The following is a 16,687-nucleotide window of genomic DNA, read 5'->3' as shown; positions in this document are numbered from 1 at the left end:
AAAAGTACAACGATCACCTGGGTACATAGGTGGTTCTGTATAGATTCTTTACAATAAACATAAAACCAAAGAACCAACCAGTCCCCAATGCAGTCATGACGTTTAATCTACTGTTTCCTGTTGCTGGAGACTTATCTTATTCATTTATTTTTTTCAATGCCTCGACATGAATTTCACCTTGTTATTTTGTGTCCTTGAACACAACTTCTATCACTTCTATGGAGGTTTCATGGGAGTGCAGGAGAAAGTCATTTTGGTTTCTGGAATGAAAACGTCATATTTCTCAGTCATTTGTAAGATGTTTTTAGTTTCAGACATGTCACTTGTTTAGGTTTAAGGTATTAAAAACTATTAAAATATTTTAACCCCAAAGTAATTTGGGTTAAAATGCAATTTGTTTATTCAGATTGCCATGGTGACAGTCCCTGCTTTATCTACCAAAAAAAAGGCGCCTGCAACAAAATATATTTCTACTGAAATGCATCACAAATTTGTGTTCAATGACCCACAACAACATAAAAATTAATGTACATGAACATGAAAAACAAAACAACAATTTAATGAAGTGCCGTGAGACTGGGCAATTTTACATTTTACCACTGAAAGTCTAGAACCAGAATTGTATTCCAAATGTAAATGATCAATCAAACAAGCAAGCAAGCAATCAATCAAGCAGTTGTAATCAATTACATGTGTGGTCTAATGTTTCAAATCACAAAAATATTAGTGGTGAGCAAATATAATATTCTACAACTCTGTTGACATGCTCTGATAACATCATCAGGGGAACAAAAACCAAAACATCACCATACTTTAATATCTTGTATCAAGATATTAAAGTACATGGGTTTGTTTTACTAATAAAACACTTCCTCTGAAAAAATGAGTTTACCTTTATAATGACAACTTAATCAACTTATTAATCACAGTCTTTTGTTAAGAGTTCTTAGGAATACTGTTTAACTTAACATGAAATAATAAAACAACCACCATTAATGTACTGTGGCTCTTACAGAAAAATAGGACATAATCATATTTGAAATGTAGCTTTATTTCACTACATAATATTTCATCTCTCTGTTACATCTTGTTACTGAACTGTATTATAAAGTGCTACCTGATTTTGTTAGAAACCGCATTAAGATCGATGAGTTAAATCAAGAAGAATCGCGAGCTAGTTGTGATTTAATAATAATAATAATGGATACTTTATTGATCCCCATGGGGAAATTACTTGTTTTTCTCTGCATTTGACCCATTCACTCAGTGAAGCAGTGGGCAGCCCACTAAGCAGGCGCCCGGGGAGCAGTGTGTAGGGACGGTACCTTGCTCAGGGGTACCTCAGGGTAGCCGTTAAGTGGATTCGAACCGCCGACCTTCCGATCATGGGGCGACCACTTTACCTACTGAGCTATCCCTGCCCGAAAAGGAATGCTGTCAGAAGTGGGATTCGAACCCACGCCTCCAGGGGAGACTGCGACCTGAACGCAGCGCCTTAGACCGCTCGGCCATCCTGACAACTACATTTAGCTTTCAAAGTCAGCTTAGATTGTAAACTCATAAACTAACAGATTTATTAAATATAGCTACGTTACCAGATCACCCCAGGAGTTTGAGTTTATTAGCCAAACAGATTCACTCAAGACGGTACTTTGCTATATGAAAGAGCTTGTAATTCATCAGTGTAAGCAAGCACACTACCATAAGCTTAACTTGGATAGAAGAAAGACAGTTCATGTATCTATGTGCTGAGAATTGTTTATTGACATTATTGATTAGTGCAGAGGTTCCCAGGGGGGGGGTGCAAAGCCATTGCAGGGGGGACGCTGTATGAAAAAAAAAGAAAAAGAATGCTAGGATACTGCTAGCATAATGGACAGGTTTTTGACAGGGCTCCGACACAAATGCAAAGCAAGAGATGAAGCATTGCCAAATATGTTTCCAAACCAACTTCCTTCCAAGCCAAAGACTAGAAAATATGGTGAAGCATATCTTCCCTTTGGCTTCACCTGCACAAGTGCCAAGGTAGAATTGGTTTTCCCTGCGTCAGGAGGACGCGCTGAGCTCTCCAGATCACGGAAAAACAGGATCCCACATTCTTGAATTTTAGTTCAATTCAATTCAATTCAATTTTATTTATATAGCGCCAAATCACAACATAAGTCGCCTCAAGGCGCTTCATAGATACAGAGAAAAAAAAACCAACAATCATATGACCCCCTATGAGCAAGCACTTTGGCAACAGTGGGAAGGAAAAACTCCCTTTTAACAGGAAGAAACCTCCGGCAGAACCAGGCTCAGGGAGATGCGGCCATCTGCTGCGACCAGTTGGGGTGAGAGAAGGAAGACAGGATAAAAGACATGCTGTGGAAGAGAGACAGAGGTTAATAACAGATATGATTCAATGCAGAGAGGTCTGTTAATACATAGTGAGTGAGAAAGGTGACTGGAAAGGAAAAACTCAGTGCATCATGGGAATCCCCCGGCAGCCTATGTCTATTGCAGCATAACTAAGGGAGGATTCAGGGTCACCTGGTCCAGCCCTAACTATATGCTTTAGCAAAAAGGAAAGTTTTAAGCCTAATCTTAAAAGTAGAGATAGTGTCTGTCTCCCGAATCCAAACTGGAAGCTGGTTCCACAGAAGAGGGGCCTGAAAACTGAAGACTCTCCCTCCCATTCTACTTTTAAATACTCTAGGAACAACAAGTAGGCCTGCAGAGCAAGAGCGAAGTGCTCAATAGGGTGAGATGGTACTACAAGGTCATTGAGATAAGATGGGGCCTGATTATTTAAGACCTTGTATGTGAGGAGCAGGATTTTGAATTCAATTCTGGATTTAACAGGAAGCCAATGAAGGGAAGCCAAAACAGGAGAAATATGCTCTCTCTTTCTAGTCCCTGTCAGTACTCTTGCTGCAGCATTTTGGATTAGCTGAAGGCTTTTCAGTGAGTTTTTTGGACATCCTGATAATAATGAATTACAGTAGTCCAGCCTGGAAGTAATAAATGCATGAACTAGTTTTTCAGCGTCACTCTGAGACAGGATATTTCTAATTTTAGAGATGTTGCGCAAATGGAAGAACGCAGTCTTACATATTTGTTTAATATGTGCATTGAAGGACATGTCCTGGTCAAAAATGACTCCAAGGTTCCTCACAGTGTTACTGGAGGCCAAGGTAATGCCATCCAGAGTAAGAATCTGGTTAGATACCATATTTCTAGGCTTTTCAGGGCCGAGTACAATAACCTCAGTTTTATCTGAATTAAGAAGCAGAAAGTTAGCGGCCATCCAGGTGTTTATGTCTTTAAGACATTCCTGCAGTTTAACTAATTGGTGTGTGTTATCTGGCTTCATGGACAGATAGAGCTGGGTGTCATCTGCATAGCAGTGAAAATGTATGCTATGTCTTCTAATGATACTGCCTAAGGGAAGCATGTATAATGTAAACAGAATTGGTCCTAGCACTGAACCCTGTGGAACTCCATAATTAACCTCAGTGTGTGAAGAGGACTCTCCATTTACATGAACAAACTGGAGTCTATTAGATAGATATGATACAAACCACTGCAGTGCAGTACCTGTAATACCTACAGCATGTTCTAATCGCTCTAATAGGATATTATGGTCGACAGTATTGAATGCTGCACTAAGGTCTAGCAGGACAAGCACAGAGATGAGTCCACTGTCAGAGGCCATAAGAAGATCATTTGTAACCTTCACTAAAGCTGTTTCTGTGCTGTGATGAGCTCTGAAACCTGACTGAAACTCTTCAAATAAACCATTCCTCTGCAGATGATCTGTTAGCTGTTTGACAACTACTCTTTCAAGGATTTTTGATATGAAAGGAAGGTTGGAGATTGGCCTATAATTAGCTAAGACTGCTGGGTCTAGAGATGGCTTTTTGAGTAAAGGTTTAACTACAGCTAGCTTGATGGCCTGTGGTACATAGCCAATCATTAGAGATAGGTTGATCATATTTAAGATCGAAGAATTAATTAATGGCAGGACTTCTTTGAGCAGTTTTGTAGGAATGGGGTCTAAAGTGTTTATAAACACTTCTTGTAATGACTAACTACTCCTGACATTTTGGAGATGTTAGCTCTTTATACAGTAAAGTTACAGTGGGATACAAATAATATCAGGCTGATCCTGCCGTAATTTGTTCCCTGGGTTCAAATCACAGAAAAACAGGATCCCACAGTTGTTTATGTTTTTAAACCCATTTTGCACAGAGAGGCATTTTTTGAAAAATGTATTATTAGCAATGTTGAACATTATTACACAGGAAAAAAACAACTACACTTAAAATAATCACATCATGACGCCTCTGCCTTTCTAAATGGAGTTACAGTAACTGCGTGTGTAAATGTAAGCATGTAAAAAAAAAAAGAAGATATTAAGAACAGTAACAGTATTTGTCTCTATCTGCCATTCTGTAATTAATCTCATGTAAGCAATAACATGGAGCACAGCGTGACCTGAAAAAAGGCACATACCTTTGACGTTGCATGACGAACTCTGTATTCCTCGTCCACACGTTTTCGGTGCTTCGAAACGCCGTTTACGTGTGGACGAAAGTGGTGGGGGGTCACAAACATTTTTCTTGTAAAAGAAAGGGGGGCCTAGCAGTTTGGGAACCACTGGATTAGTGGATGCTGATAAGCTACCAGTAGCTAATGTTGGAGCTCGTGTTGGTCACTGTTTATACTGAGGGCGGAAGACTGACTGATTAAGACAAATTGCACAGGAACAAGCATAAATGTTCTTTGGAATTTCATTGAAAGTTTCTTGAGTTAAATAAAAGTCACTCCACAGAGGAAATCAAAAAAGTCAAGAATATTTTAAGGTGCATTACAAAAGATAGCACTAATAAGGACTTATGTTGTTGATCAGAGAGATCTTCTTAGTTTTGCTTTCTCCTTATTTCTCACATTCAATGGCCTATCTTGCACCTTCTCTGTTGTCTGTCATCGTGTCAAAAGCAGCAGAAGCACCTTTTTTTCCTGATAGGCCTCCAGCTCATTGGTAGTCATCAACAGGGTCAAGCTGGATATTATTACTGCTAATGAGGACTCACAACTCCAACAATGGATCTTCAAGTGTATTTGAAATTATAATTATAATTATATGAGCCAAATAATATCAGGCAGTGCTATGATATCAGAAAGACCAGCTACTGAGGGATATCCCCAAGCCACACAAATCAGGTGCCATGGAGCCCATGCACCTTCCTTGCAGCTGCCTATTCCTGCTGAGAGGTAAATAAAACATGAAGTGCACACAGGCATAAAGCAGAGTGCTCCATATACAGCATGTCATACCTTTTCATAGAACTTGATCATACAACCCATATCTTTAGGGTTTTAGGAAATGACTAAGGATCATTTAAAAAAAAAAAGATCCTTAGTCAACACAAGTAGGCCTAGGTTGAATATTTATCATTTCACAGCGCTAAGGTTATTTCTCAGCCTATGTCAATTCCTCTATCACTCCAGCATTCTGACAAAACAGTTTTAGAAAGCAGAAGCTAATGTGTTTATTTATGCCCAGACAGGTAACCTGAAAAAAATAAAATAAAACAGCCACAGGTAAAATTCACGGCAAGACAGTTTATGAGACTGTTTATGGTGTTCCAGTGGTAATCATCAAGGATGTAACTGAAAACAGTTTTGCTTGACTCAAAATTAATTTTTTTAAGCAGGGCACCACAAAAACTCAGCAAAATCATTGTTTTTCAGTAATATGAGTCACAGAATTCTGTTTAAAAGGACACCATTATGAAAGGCACACTATATGAGCCTGGGCTTTATCTTCCTCATCACATCTGGTACATATAGTGCATAAATTCCTTAAAAATCTCCTAAGGTCACCATTCATCAAATATCAATCTTTTTTTTATCATCCTGAACTTGAAAATATCTAATTTTACATTGAAGTGACCTGACTGTGTTTTTCTGGAGTTTAAGTACTATACTGTAAGCACATGTAAAGGTCTTTTATTGGAATTTAATTTAAAAAAAGTAAACATTCATATATTCTAAATTCATTTAATGTAAAGTGAAGTCTTTAAAGCCATCAATCCATGGGATAAGTGGACATGGGATCAGCTTTGTGGCACTGCTGAGGTGTAACTGATTGCCTCATATTCCTCTTCAAAGTACCTTATAGATTTTCTATGGGGTTCAGTTAAGTATAGTAAAAAACACGGTCAGTGAGCCATTTGGTAGTAGTTTTGGCACTGTGGGCAGATGCTAGGTCCTGTGGAAAAAGGAATTCTGCATCTTTGTAAAACTTCTCAACTGATGGAAGCATGTACTTCTGTAAAATCTCCTGGTGGATGGTGTTAAGGTTCAAAATTGAGGAAGGAGAGTACAAACCACCCATGGTCCAGAAGCTCTTGGTCAAACAATGATTTTTAATGAATACACACGTGTGGGAAGACAACTCTGTACGCAGACAGCAATTGATCTTCGACTTCCTCAAAGCATACACAGATTTTATACCGTCAGGGCTTGATTTACTGACGCCCCTTCATGCGTCACAGATACATTTTATACATACGTCAAATCAACACCACAATGACCTTTAACACAGAACATCATCTTCTATTTTCATGGCCGATTCCTCCGGTCAACCTTTCAGTTCCTCTTTCTTGCCGAGAAGACAAGGACGGTTCCTCTTTTACCGAGACACTTTCACCGTTACAATCCAGACATGACTAATCTCTCTCTCCTCTAAATAAATCTAACTCATGTGTGTGTGTCACGACCTCACTCAGCCTCTATGTCACCTCTCGCACTTCTGACCTTTCACTAGACCAGAGGCTCACTGAGACTATGTGTATGTCTTCTACTAAATAAATGTTTTAACCAAGAACCTCTACTAAAACCTTAATATGAAATGACCTGATATATAAGTGTTTTGTAAGCATGTATTGCAATTCCTTCTATGTTCTAGTTTTCCCTCAGCATGTATCACCTGAACAGTCACGTCAGTGAAGCTTAAGACCTTTAAAGAACCTGAACATCAACTCAAATAAGCACAGATATGCATTGTGTACACAATAGTTATAACTGCATCTGAAATACAAAATTAACATCATCATAAACATCTTAAGGCCATCTTAAAGCTATCTGTTACATTGTTAAAGCAATGATCATACTGCAGATTATATTATTAATGCAATGGTAATAATGATGATTATTTAACAATAGCAGTAAAATAATTTCCCTGCTCCACAATGGCTAGTTTAACTTAGGACTTCGTAAAATGCTGTGAACCAACCGGTTATCTACCGCGAGAGTTTACTCACGCCATTATGATAGTTGTGTATGTCCCGCCGTCTGCTAACACTGCAGCAGCCTGTGAGGTCCTGCACACTGTAACAAGCAGACTCCAATCACAGCACCCTCGGGCCCTTTACCTGATCTCTGGGGTAGGGATGGGTATCGTTTAGGTTTTATCCGATACCGGTGCCAAACCGGTACTTTTGAAACGGTGCCGGTGCTTAAACGGTGCTCAAACCGGTGCTCAAACCGGTGCTTAAAGAATGGAGAACACAAAATTGGTCCAAAAACCACTCATGTTCAGCTGGGTTGTTCTTTTTTTTTTGTAAAAAGATAACAATGTTAGCTTTTTCTGCAGCTATAGGGGATTTATGGCATCACTCTTGGCTGGAAGCAGTGCTTAAACAATGGAAAAAACACAAACTTTGTCCAAAAACCTCTCATGTTTAACTGTTTTCCACTTTTTCTTTGGTCATTTTAGCCTTTTTGGCCAGGGTGAAGGGAGTATCTGCCATCAAACAAGAAGACAGCCGCATGTAGCTATGATGATGTTTGCTAGTTCACCTTACATGCATTAATTTAATAACGTGGTTAGCCTACTCAACGTAATTTACACATGAACAACATTAAGCTACTCACGCAGAGAAGAACGGCTGCTGCTGCCATCATCATCCGTCATCATTTCTGCTACACTGGCAGGGCTAGGGGCCAGGACTCTCCTCTTCGTGTTTTTGGGGATGTTGCTAACTCCGGGTCTGATAACAGGCAACCCACCCGCAGTATATGTGCTCGGTGTGAGGTCTCGCAGCAAGCTATCAAATACGGCGCATTTCTCGTCTTTTAAAAAAAACACTGCTATGCGTCGCCGGGTGTTTCATCAGATTTGAGGTGTTACCTCCTTTGACGGTATCACAGTATCAGCTTAAAGCACTTGTTGCAGGCTGCTGAGTTTGCATATTTTGCTGTGAAGTACAGCCAGACTTTTGACCGCTTCGCCTTGGTCATTTTTAATCTGTAGCTCTGCTCTAAAAGAACGTACGTACCTGGACCCGCCTACTATCCTCGGAAACGTAAAATGATTGGCTAGAATCGAAAGTGTATCACAGCTCAGGAAAAAAAGCACCGAAATAAAGCACCGAAATGTGCACTGCTTTTCGGTCTGGTTACTACCGTTTATGTCAGGATACCGGTACCCATCCCTACTCTGGGGTCATCTCCCTGTCCTCCATTTTCCCCACCTTCACCCAGTATGTCACCTGCCATGCCAGAGACAATCAAACAGTGGACGTATTGTATGCCAACACCAAGGAGGCATACAGCTCATCACCTTTCCCTCCCCTGGGGTCTCAGATCACAACCTGGTTCATCTCCAGCCTGTGTATAAACCTGTAGTACACAGAGAACCAGTTGTGAAACGCACAGTTAGGAAATGGTCGGCAGAGACTGAAGAGGCCCTGAGGGACTGTTTCCGTTCTACTATGTGGGACAACCTCTGCAGCCCTCAAGGAGAAGAAAGGAGTCTTTAGATCTAGAGACAAACAGGAGCTGAGAGTTGTCCAGAAGAAGCTGAAATGGAAGATAAGGTGAGGGAAGGAAAACTACAAATTCAAATTCAAATTTTATTTGTCACACACACACAACCATACACAGTATGACATGGGGGTGAAATGCTTGTAGCTGTACAATGCCCGACCATTAAATGACAGAAGAAAAGTTTTACAATATTTACAATTTACTACAAAAATTTACAAATTAACTTAGGAATTTACAGTAAAGAATGTGCAAATAGCAGAAGAGATTATAAAGATAAGGATTATAAATTATAGGAATTATAGGATTATAGGAAATGTGTGGTGGTGCGTGTGGTGACGTGTGTGAGAGTCCAGTCTTATAGTGACGTGTTTGGGAGAGTCCAGTCCTACACCTGGTTCAGGGCCCGAATAGCCTGGGGGAAGAAGCTCCTCCTCATTCTCTCTGTTTTGGCCTTAAGGGAGCGGAAGCGCTTCCCAGACGTCAACAGTGAGAAGAGTCCATTGTTGGGATGGGAGAGGTCCATCATAATCTTCCTAGCTTTGGACTTGCACCGCTTGGTGTAGATGGACAGCAGGTCAGGGAGCTCTGATTGAATGATGCGTTCTGCCGAGCGCACCACCCTTTGCAGATCTCGTCTGTCCTGCTTGGTGCTGTTCCCAAACCAGGTGCAGATGTTTGACGTCAGGACGCTCTCGATGGTGCAGGAGTAGAAGTTCTTGAGCAGCTTCAGTGGCAGATGGAAGTCTCTAAGTCTTCTGAGGAAGAAGAGACGCTGACGGGCTTTCTTAACCAGGGTGTTGATGTGACAGGACCATGACAGGTCCTGAGTGATGTGGACACCCAGGTATCGGAAACTGTCCACTCTCTCCACTGGCGTGCCACTGATGATGAGGGGTTTGTAATTCCTCGCCTGCTTTGTAGTGAAGTCCAGGAGGAAGCTGGAAGAGCAGCTGCAACAGGACAACATCAGAGGGGTTTGGAACAGCCCGAAGACAATCTCAGGACAAAAACCAACTCCCCAGGCTGCAGGAGACTTGGGGTGGGTGAATGATCTAAATAAATATTTTAATAGGTTTGATCAACCACCCATCCCTCCCCTGCAATCTCCCTCATCTTCAGGGACTGCCCGTCTTTCACCTCAGCTCTCAGCCATCACACCCACCCCCGCCTTCTGTGACTCCAACATACACCCCCCTCCCCTGAAATCCCCTCTCTCTATCTCAGCACTTCAAGTGAGGAATGAGCTTTGCAAGATCAAGGTGCGGAAGGCTGCAGGTCCAGATGGCATCAGCTCCAGGCTCCTCAGGTGCTGTGCAGATGAACTTTGTTGCATTCTAGGATATCTGTTCAACCTGAGCCTGTCGCTGGGGAAAGTTCCACAGCTGTGGAAGACCTCCTGTGTGGTACCGGTACCAAAGACCTCCCATCCCAAGGACCTCAGCAGCTACAGGCTGGTAGCCCTGACATCACATCTGATGAGGACCCTCGAGAGGTTGGTTCTAAACCATTTGCGCCCCCCTAGTGAGGTCTTCATTGGATCCGCTGCAGTTTGCTTACCAGCCTAGCATCGGAGTGGAGGATGCCATCATCTACCTCCTGCACCAAGCTCTGACTCACCTGGAGAAGCCTGGAACACTGTGAGGATCATGTTCTTTGGTTTCTCCAGTGCTTTCTACACCATCCAGCCACGACTTCTGAGGGACAAGCTGGAGCTATTGGGAGTGGACCACCACATGTCCCAGTGGATACTGGACCACCTCACAGAACGCCCACAGTATGTGAGGACATGGGGCTGTTCCTCTTCACCCTCTACACTGCAGACTTCTCCATCAACTCCCCACGCTGCCACCTACAGAAGTTCTCTAATGACTCTGCCATAGTCAGCCTCATCACAGGTGAGGACAGCTCAGAGTACAGACAGTGGACTTTGTGGACTGGCGCCAGCAGAACCACCTGCTGATCAATGCCGGGAAAACCAAGGAGTTGGTGATGGACTTCCAGGGACGCAGGCCCACCACACTGACACTGGTGAACATCCAGGGAGTGGACATTGAGATAGTAGACTCATATAGGTACTTGGGTACCTGGGTGTTCACCTGAATAATTAACTGGACTGAAGCCACCACACTCATGCTCTTTACAGGAAGGGTCAGAGCAGACTCTACCTGCTGAACTGCAGAGCTCTTTCAGTGACAGACTGCTGCATCCTAGATGCATGAAGGAGCGTTTCCGCAGGTCCTTCCTCCCTGCAGCTGTCAGACTGTACAATCAAAACTGCTCCCAATAAACACAGAGGTTTGCATTAGAGATGGAATACACTTTATCGGAATCATATTGGTATCGGCAGATATCCAAATTCATGATATCAGTATCGGACATAAAAAAGTGGTATTGTGCCATCTCTAGTTTACATCTCTAGCGCTGTAACTTGCACTATTTTATCAACCGATTCACACTAAGATAAGATAAGATAAGATAAGATAAGATAAGATAGAACTTTATTAATCCCTCGGGTGGGTTCCTCTGGGAAATTCGACTTCCAAAAAGCACAGCAACGACCGAAGTTACAGTTACAGAATTGTTATATATATATAAATATAAATAAAATATACAAAGGGGATAAATAGAATAAATAGGAATAAAAAATAAAAATACAAGTGAATTGCACATTTCAAGTATTGAGTCTATTGCACTGTTGACTATTTACAAAAAGTATTGCACAAGGTATTGTACAGTGAGGTGAAGAGGCACTACAGCTTAGTTGTTCCCCCCTCCTTTGTCCTCCTGTTTCCCCTCCCTCTCCCCTCCAGAGAGGAGTTAAACAGTTTGATGGCGTGTGGGACAAAGGAGTTTTTAAGTCTGTTAGTTCTTGTCTTGGGGAGAAGCAACCTGTCACTGAACTACAACCTGGGTTTGCCTCTTATTTGTATTTAATTCTATTTAATGTAATAACGGTACAGTACTCTGTTTTTAGTAACCATTGTCCTTGATGTAAATATGTAAAAATTGTATATGTTTCTGTCCTGTGTACTGTTTGTTTGTATATGTGTCTTTCTTGCTGCTGTTACTTCGAAATTTCCCCTTGTGGGACAATTAAAGGATTATTCTATTCTATTCTATTAAATGATAATAGATTGCCAAACTGGACTTCAAACACATTGGATTTTTTTGCCTTTCCATTCTTCTTCCAGAATCTGGTACCTTGGTTTCCAAGTGAAATTCAGAGTTTGCTTTCATTTGAAAGAAGGACTTAAGACCTTTGAGCAACAGTCGAGGTCCTGTGCTCCTTAGTCCAGATAAGAGACTTCTGATAATGCACATTTTCCTAGCACATTTTTCCTTTCCAGTCAATTTTCATTAATATACTTCAGTCAGCAACAGCAACATCTGGTGACAACCTCATGACTCTGGTTTCATATACTCAACTACTCTAAGGCTACGTTCACACTGCAGGCGAAAGCGCATCAAATCAGATTTTTCTGACCCTATGCGACCCATATCCGATCATGCTATGACAGTGTGAATGGCGCAATCCGATATTTTCAAATCCGATCTGGGTCACTTTCGTATGTGGTACTGAATCCGATACATATCTGATGTTTTAGAAAGCGACTGCTGTTTGAACGGTCATGTCGCATTAAATCCGTCTTTTACGTCACCGACACAAGACAGACGCCAATTATCAGCGCCGGAGAAGCGCCCGATAACACATCGCGAACGCTTCCTGGCCATCCCGTGTAGATGTCAGATGCAGATGCAGATTCTGACAGAAATCTGCAGCTATCATTTGAAGCACCGCTCCTCTCTAAAACAGCAATAAGGATCATTATTAGGTTATTTACATTATTATGTAAATAACAAAATAACTTAAAGCAAAAATTGGGAAACGTAAAGTCCGAAGTCTTTATATTAAGGGCCATCAGTCAAACAATACTGTTTGCTCTCTCTAAACAGAGCGCGTTGTGTGTGAAGTCTTCTTTTGCGCATGCGGGCCGCTTTGAGCGTTCACACTAGAGCGCCTTTGCTGTCGCATTTTATTTGTAGTGTGAACACGCAGACAAAAAAATCAAATTTGATCAAAGAATCGGAATTGAGCATTAAGACCTGCAGTGTGAACGTAGCCTAAGAAATATGTTGTATTTATACTGTTTAGGTAGTATATTACTCAAACTCAAATGATTATGATAATGAATACAAAATATATGAAAATTTACTTTTATGAAATTTACCTTCTATGGTACTTCTTTTCTCTGCAGTCCCCCTCCCTGACCCTGGTTCTGACAGATAGGTCTTGTTCACCTTTTGACATTGAAAAAGTCAAAAAAGGAAAATATTTTAGAGACATATTTAGTTACTAAATCTAAGATACTTCTGAACTACTGAATATGCTTAAGAAACACACACACAAATCAGCACAACAGTTCTTCTGGACAGGTCGTTCCCACATGCACTTGGTCACAAAACCATTAGATCCTCTATTCCTGCTGAGAGGTAAGTTGATTGATTGCTGTGAAGTGGTTCATAGAAAAAGTACACGCTGTGATGGTAGTTTCATGGGAATTTTAAGGTGGTACTCTGCATGTATGTGACCCCATATCCTGTGATGTCTCTATACTCATGAACAAATAACAGTCCATTTACATATTGATGTACCCTTACATAAAAAAGGCAATACTTTTTACAGTGCCAGTTACAAAGTGCCTGTGGAAAACAACCGTTTTACATCAACTTGTTTGAGCATAAACAGTGGAGAGATTTTTTTTCTTCTGAAATGTTTACATCTTCAGCTTAGATGCTTTTTTTTCTTTTGCAGTAGATTTGGTGATGAAGGTCAGTTTTCTTCTTCACACTGTTCTCTGTCCTTAAAAGCAAGGAACCTATTTGATGATCTCTGCCTTCATTATGACATATGGACCTGTATTGTCAACAGTGATCTCATGAGCCATCCAAGAGATCTCCTTCTGATTCTCCACAGTCCATTCTCTGTTCCTGGGAGAAGAAAAAACCTCTCCGTACCCAAGACAAGACAAGTAGAATCTTTACTACGTCCCACACTTCAGAAAATTATACACTTTTACATTTAGGTGACCACCAAGGTAGGAATAGATTCAATTTTCAGCACAAGAGTTTTATCTTTAAGGCCAGCCACTTATTCTCAGAGAAAATAGATAGATTTTTCTCCTTTAAGCATCAAACTTTAAGCATCTGTAGTGATGACATAAAAACAAAGCCCATAGGCACTGTAATTTAATGGAATAAGTGATTGATTAAGCTATTGATTCAACAAATCTATTATTTAATTGTTTAATGTATTTTATATGCAGTACACTGAGGTTACAATTACTTCACTTCATAAACAGGCCTGTTGTTTCTACTGGTATCCTACCTGTTCTCTCAGAAGCTGTATCCTACTCATGGCTAATTTCTTTAGAATCATCACTCTCAGCAGGGAACTGGTTTATTTGATGCTCACAGGCAACAAAACTCTTTAATAAGTGCTGCATGAGCTACTATCAAAATTACTTTAATAATCTTTTTTTCCTATTTTTCTGAAATAAAATTTTTATTGTGTGATATTGGATGATTATATGTTTTCTCACCAGCACTAGTTGTCCTCTCAAACATGTATCCATGATGAAATCCTCATAGTATCCACGTATCCACAAACATAATTATAGTCATAGTGATGTTTCAGATTGAACAACTTCGCTAACCAATCAAGCCCCGTGTTTTTGTTGTTGCCATCTTGATGTTTTTAAACCATATTCAGTTTCATTCAGTCAATGACCAGAAAAGTCATATTATATATTCATATGTATATAGGACCTTACTGGATACAGACTTACTGGATACAGATGCGTGCGTGAATGATCCACACTTGGTGTTTAAATCTTTTTCCATTTACCTGCTCTTTAATCATTTGCTGTTTCAGCTGTTTGGTGGTTGCGGAAATAGTTGTGTGGGCTTTTACCTGAGTTTCTGACTTTTCTGGCAAAATACATTGAGATGTAAAATTTTATTCCAGGTTTTATGTTATGGTCTTGGGTCGGTGACCCAGTGTATTTTGAGTTTTGTACTTTTGGGTTTTGGTTTCTTCTCATGGTGTCAAGTTCCTTAGTTTTTTTTAGTGTTCCTTGAGTTCTAGTTTTAGGGTTTGTTATGTGGCTTCCTTGTGTTCTGCGTTTCCTGTTTTATTGTGAAGGTCTGTGTCTCATGACAGTGTGTTCAGTTTGCCGAGTCTTGTCTTCAGTCAGTCAGAATCAGCTGTGCCTCCCTCCTGTGTGTAGTTTCCTCATTCCCGTCTGTGTATTAATAGTGTGTGTTCTCTCGTGTTCGTCGCTAGTTGTCTGTGTTTCTTCCCTGCGTTTTCTCCCAGAGTCGTCCATTCAGGTTAGTTTTGTTAGTCATTCCCAGTTCAGGTTACCTTTAGGTTTTGTTTTGCTCGCCGTGTTTCTGTTTGTGCCACCAATTTGTAAATAAAGCTCGCTCACGTCCAAGCCAGTGCCAGCATTTGGGTCCTCTCTCACACTCACCACGTGTCTACCATCACATTTTAATCTACCTTGCGATTATTTATTATTATCTTGCAGGAGAAATACCTGAAGGTTATAGACTCATGAAAGATGAAGGATACCAGTGTGAGGATGAAAGAACTCTCTTGATAAGAAGCTATAGGTCAGACACAGCTTGAATACAGGAAGTGCTCACTATGTATTATGGATAGACAAATCAGTACAAGAACAATTTCTCTGCGGTGTATATATTTTCCTATAAGGTTCAGTTTGGACTCTTGATTATCATCAGTTTGATTTCTTTTTAAATCATCTATATCTGCAGTCTATATTCAAGACAGTTCCTACACTGCCACTAAGAGCAAAGTTGTTTCTGATAGTGAAGGGTGGCAACTATTGGTAAGTGCTTGAAAGTGTATACAACACCTGCAATTCCTTCTGGAAAAGTCTGAAGAATTTCTAATTGATGTTTGGCCAGTTAAGATTTAGACTAGCACAATTTTTTTAAATTAATTTTGATATTAGACAATGATCATACAAGTACATGCAAAATGCAGTTTTTATATAATGATATCTTTTATATCTTGTCTGTTAGCCCTTTCCAGGTGAATTTGCCCCTAATGTTTTGTACACTGGGTTTAAGTGTCCCATGTAAAAACAGCTAAAAACTACTATGAACTTCATAAATAAATAATGAGAAAATAAAATGGCAGCATTTCTATTTTTAATCAGGCGAGCATGAAGATGTCCACCTGTTCTGAGAGGGAGCAGCAAACAGGGGAGCCTTGAGGAAATACCCTCTTCAAAACACAATCACAGCTCTGAGACATGAACACCTGCTCTATTACAGCACCTGATGGTGTGCCAAACAGCCCTGGATAAGCAAAACCTGACTGATGGCACACTCTGTGTTGCATGAAGAAAAATCTCATTAAATGAAGGTCGAATTCGTTCAGTGGAACCAGAACAAAACGTAACTGTGGCCAACAAGTGAGGCAACTTTAGAAAAAAACGTGTGAACGTTGACATTACTGTAAAATAAAGAACCAGGCACCAGGCATTTCTTCTTCTTCCTTTTGGGACTGAGAAAAGTGATGGGCTGTGGTGAAGGTCATACTGGGGCTTCTGTGCAGGGGATTTTCCTGGCTTTCTAGCTAGCCTCTAGCTAGCCTCTTCTCTTCCTTCTCCTCATTTCATTCTGTTAGCAGAATATCATCAACATCCACACTGCATGCCAAATATCCTTGGGCAAGATACTAACCCAATGTTTGCCTACTGGTGGTGGTCAGAGGGCCCGGTGGCGCCAGTGTCTGGCAGCCTCGCCTCTGTCAGTGCGCCCCAGGGCAGCTGTGGCT

At 40.8% G+C, this 16,687-nt stretch overlaps 1 non-coding gene across 1 annotated transcript; it reads right to left on the bottom strand.

Annotated features, from left to right (window-relative positions):
- Window positions 1-1,435: 1,435 nt before the first annotated feature.
- On the bottom strand, window positions 1,436-1,518 carry trnal-cag (transfer RNA leucine (anticodon CAG)). Its single transcript has one exon. It is a non-coding gene; the product is annotated as a tRNA-Leu (tRNA).
- Window positions 1,519-16,687: the final 15,169 nt, after the last annotated feature.

This window comes from Astatotilapia calliptera, chromosome 15 (assembly GCF_964374335.1).
Source record: "Astatotilapia calliptera chromosome 15, fAstCal68.1, whole genome shotgun sequence".
NCBI classification, from domain to species: Eukaryota; Metazoa; Chordata; class Actinopteri; order Cichliformes; family Cichlidae; genus Astatotilapia; species Astatotilapia calliptera.
The sequence above is the reverse complement of the archived record's forward strand: the minus strand, read 5'-3'. Positions and strand labels throughout refer to the sequence as shown.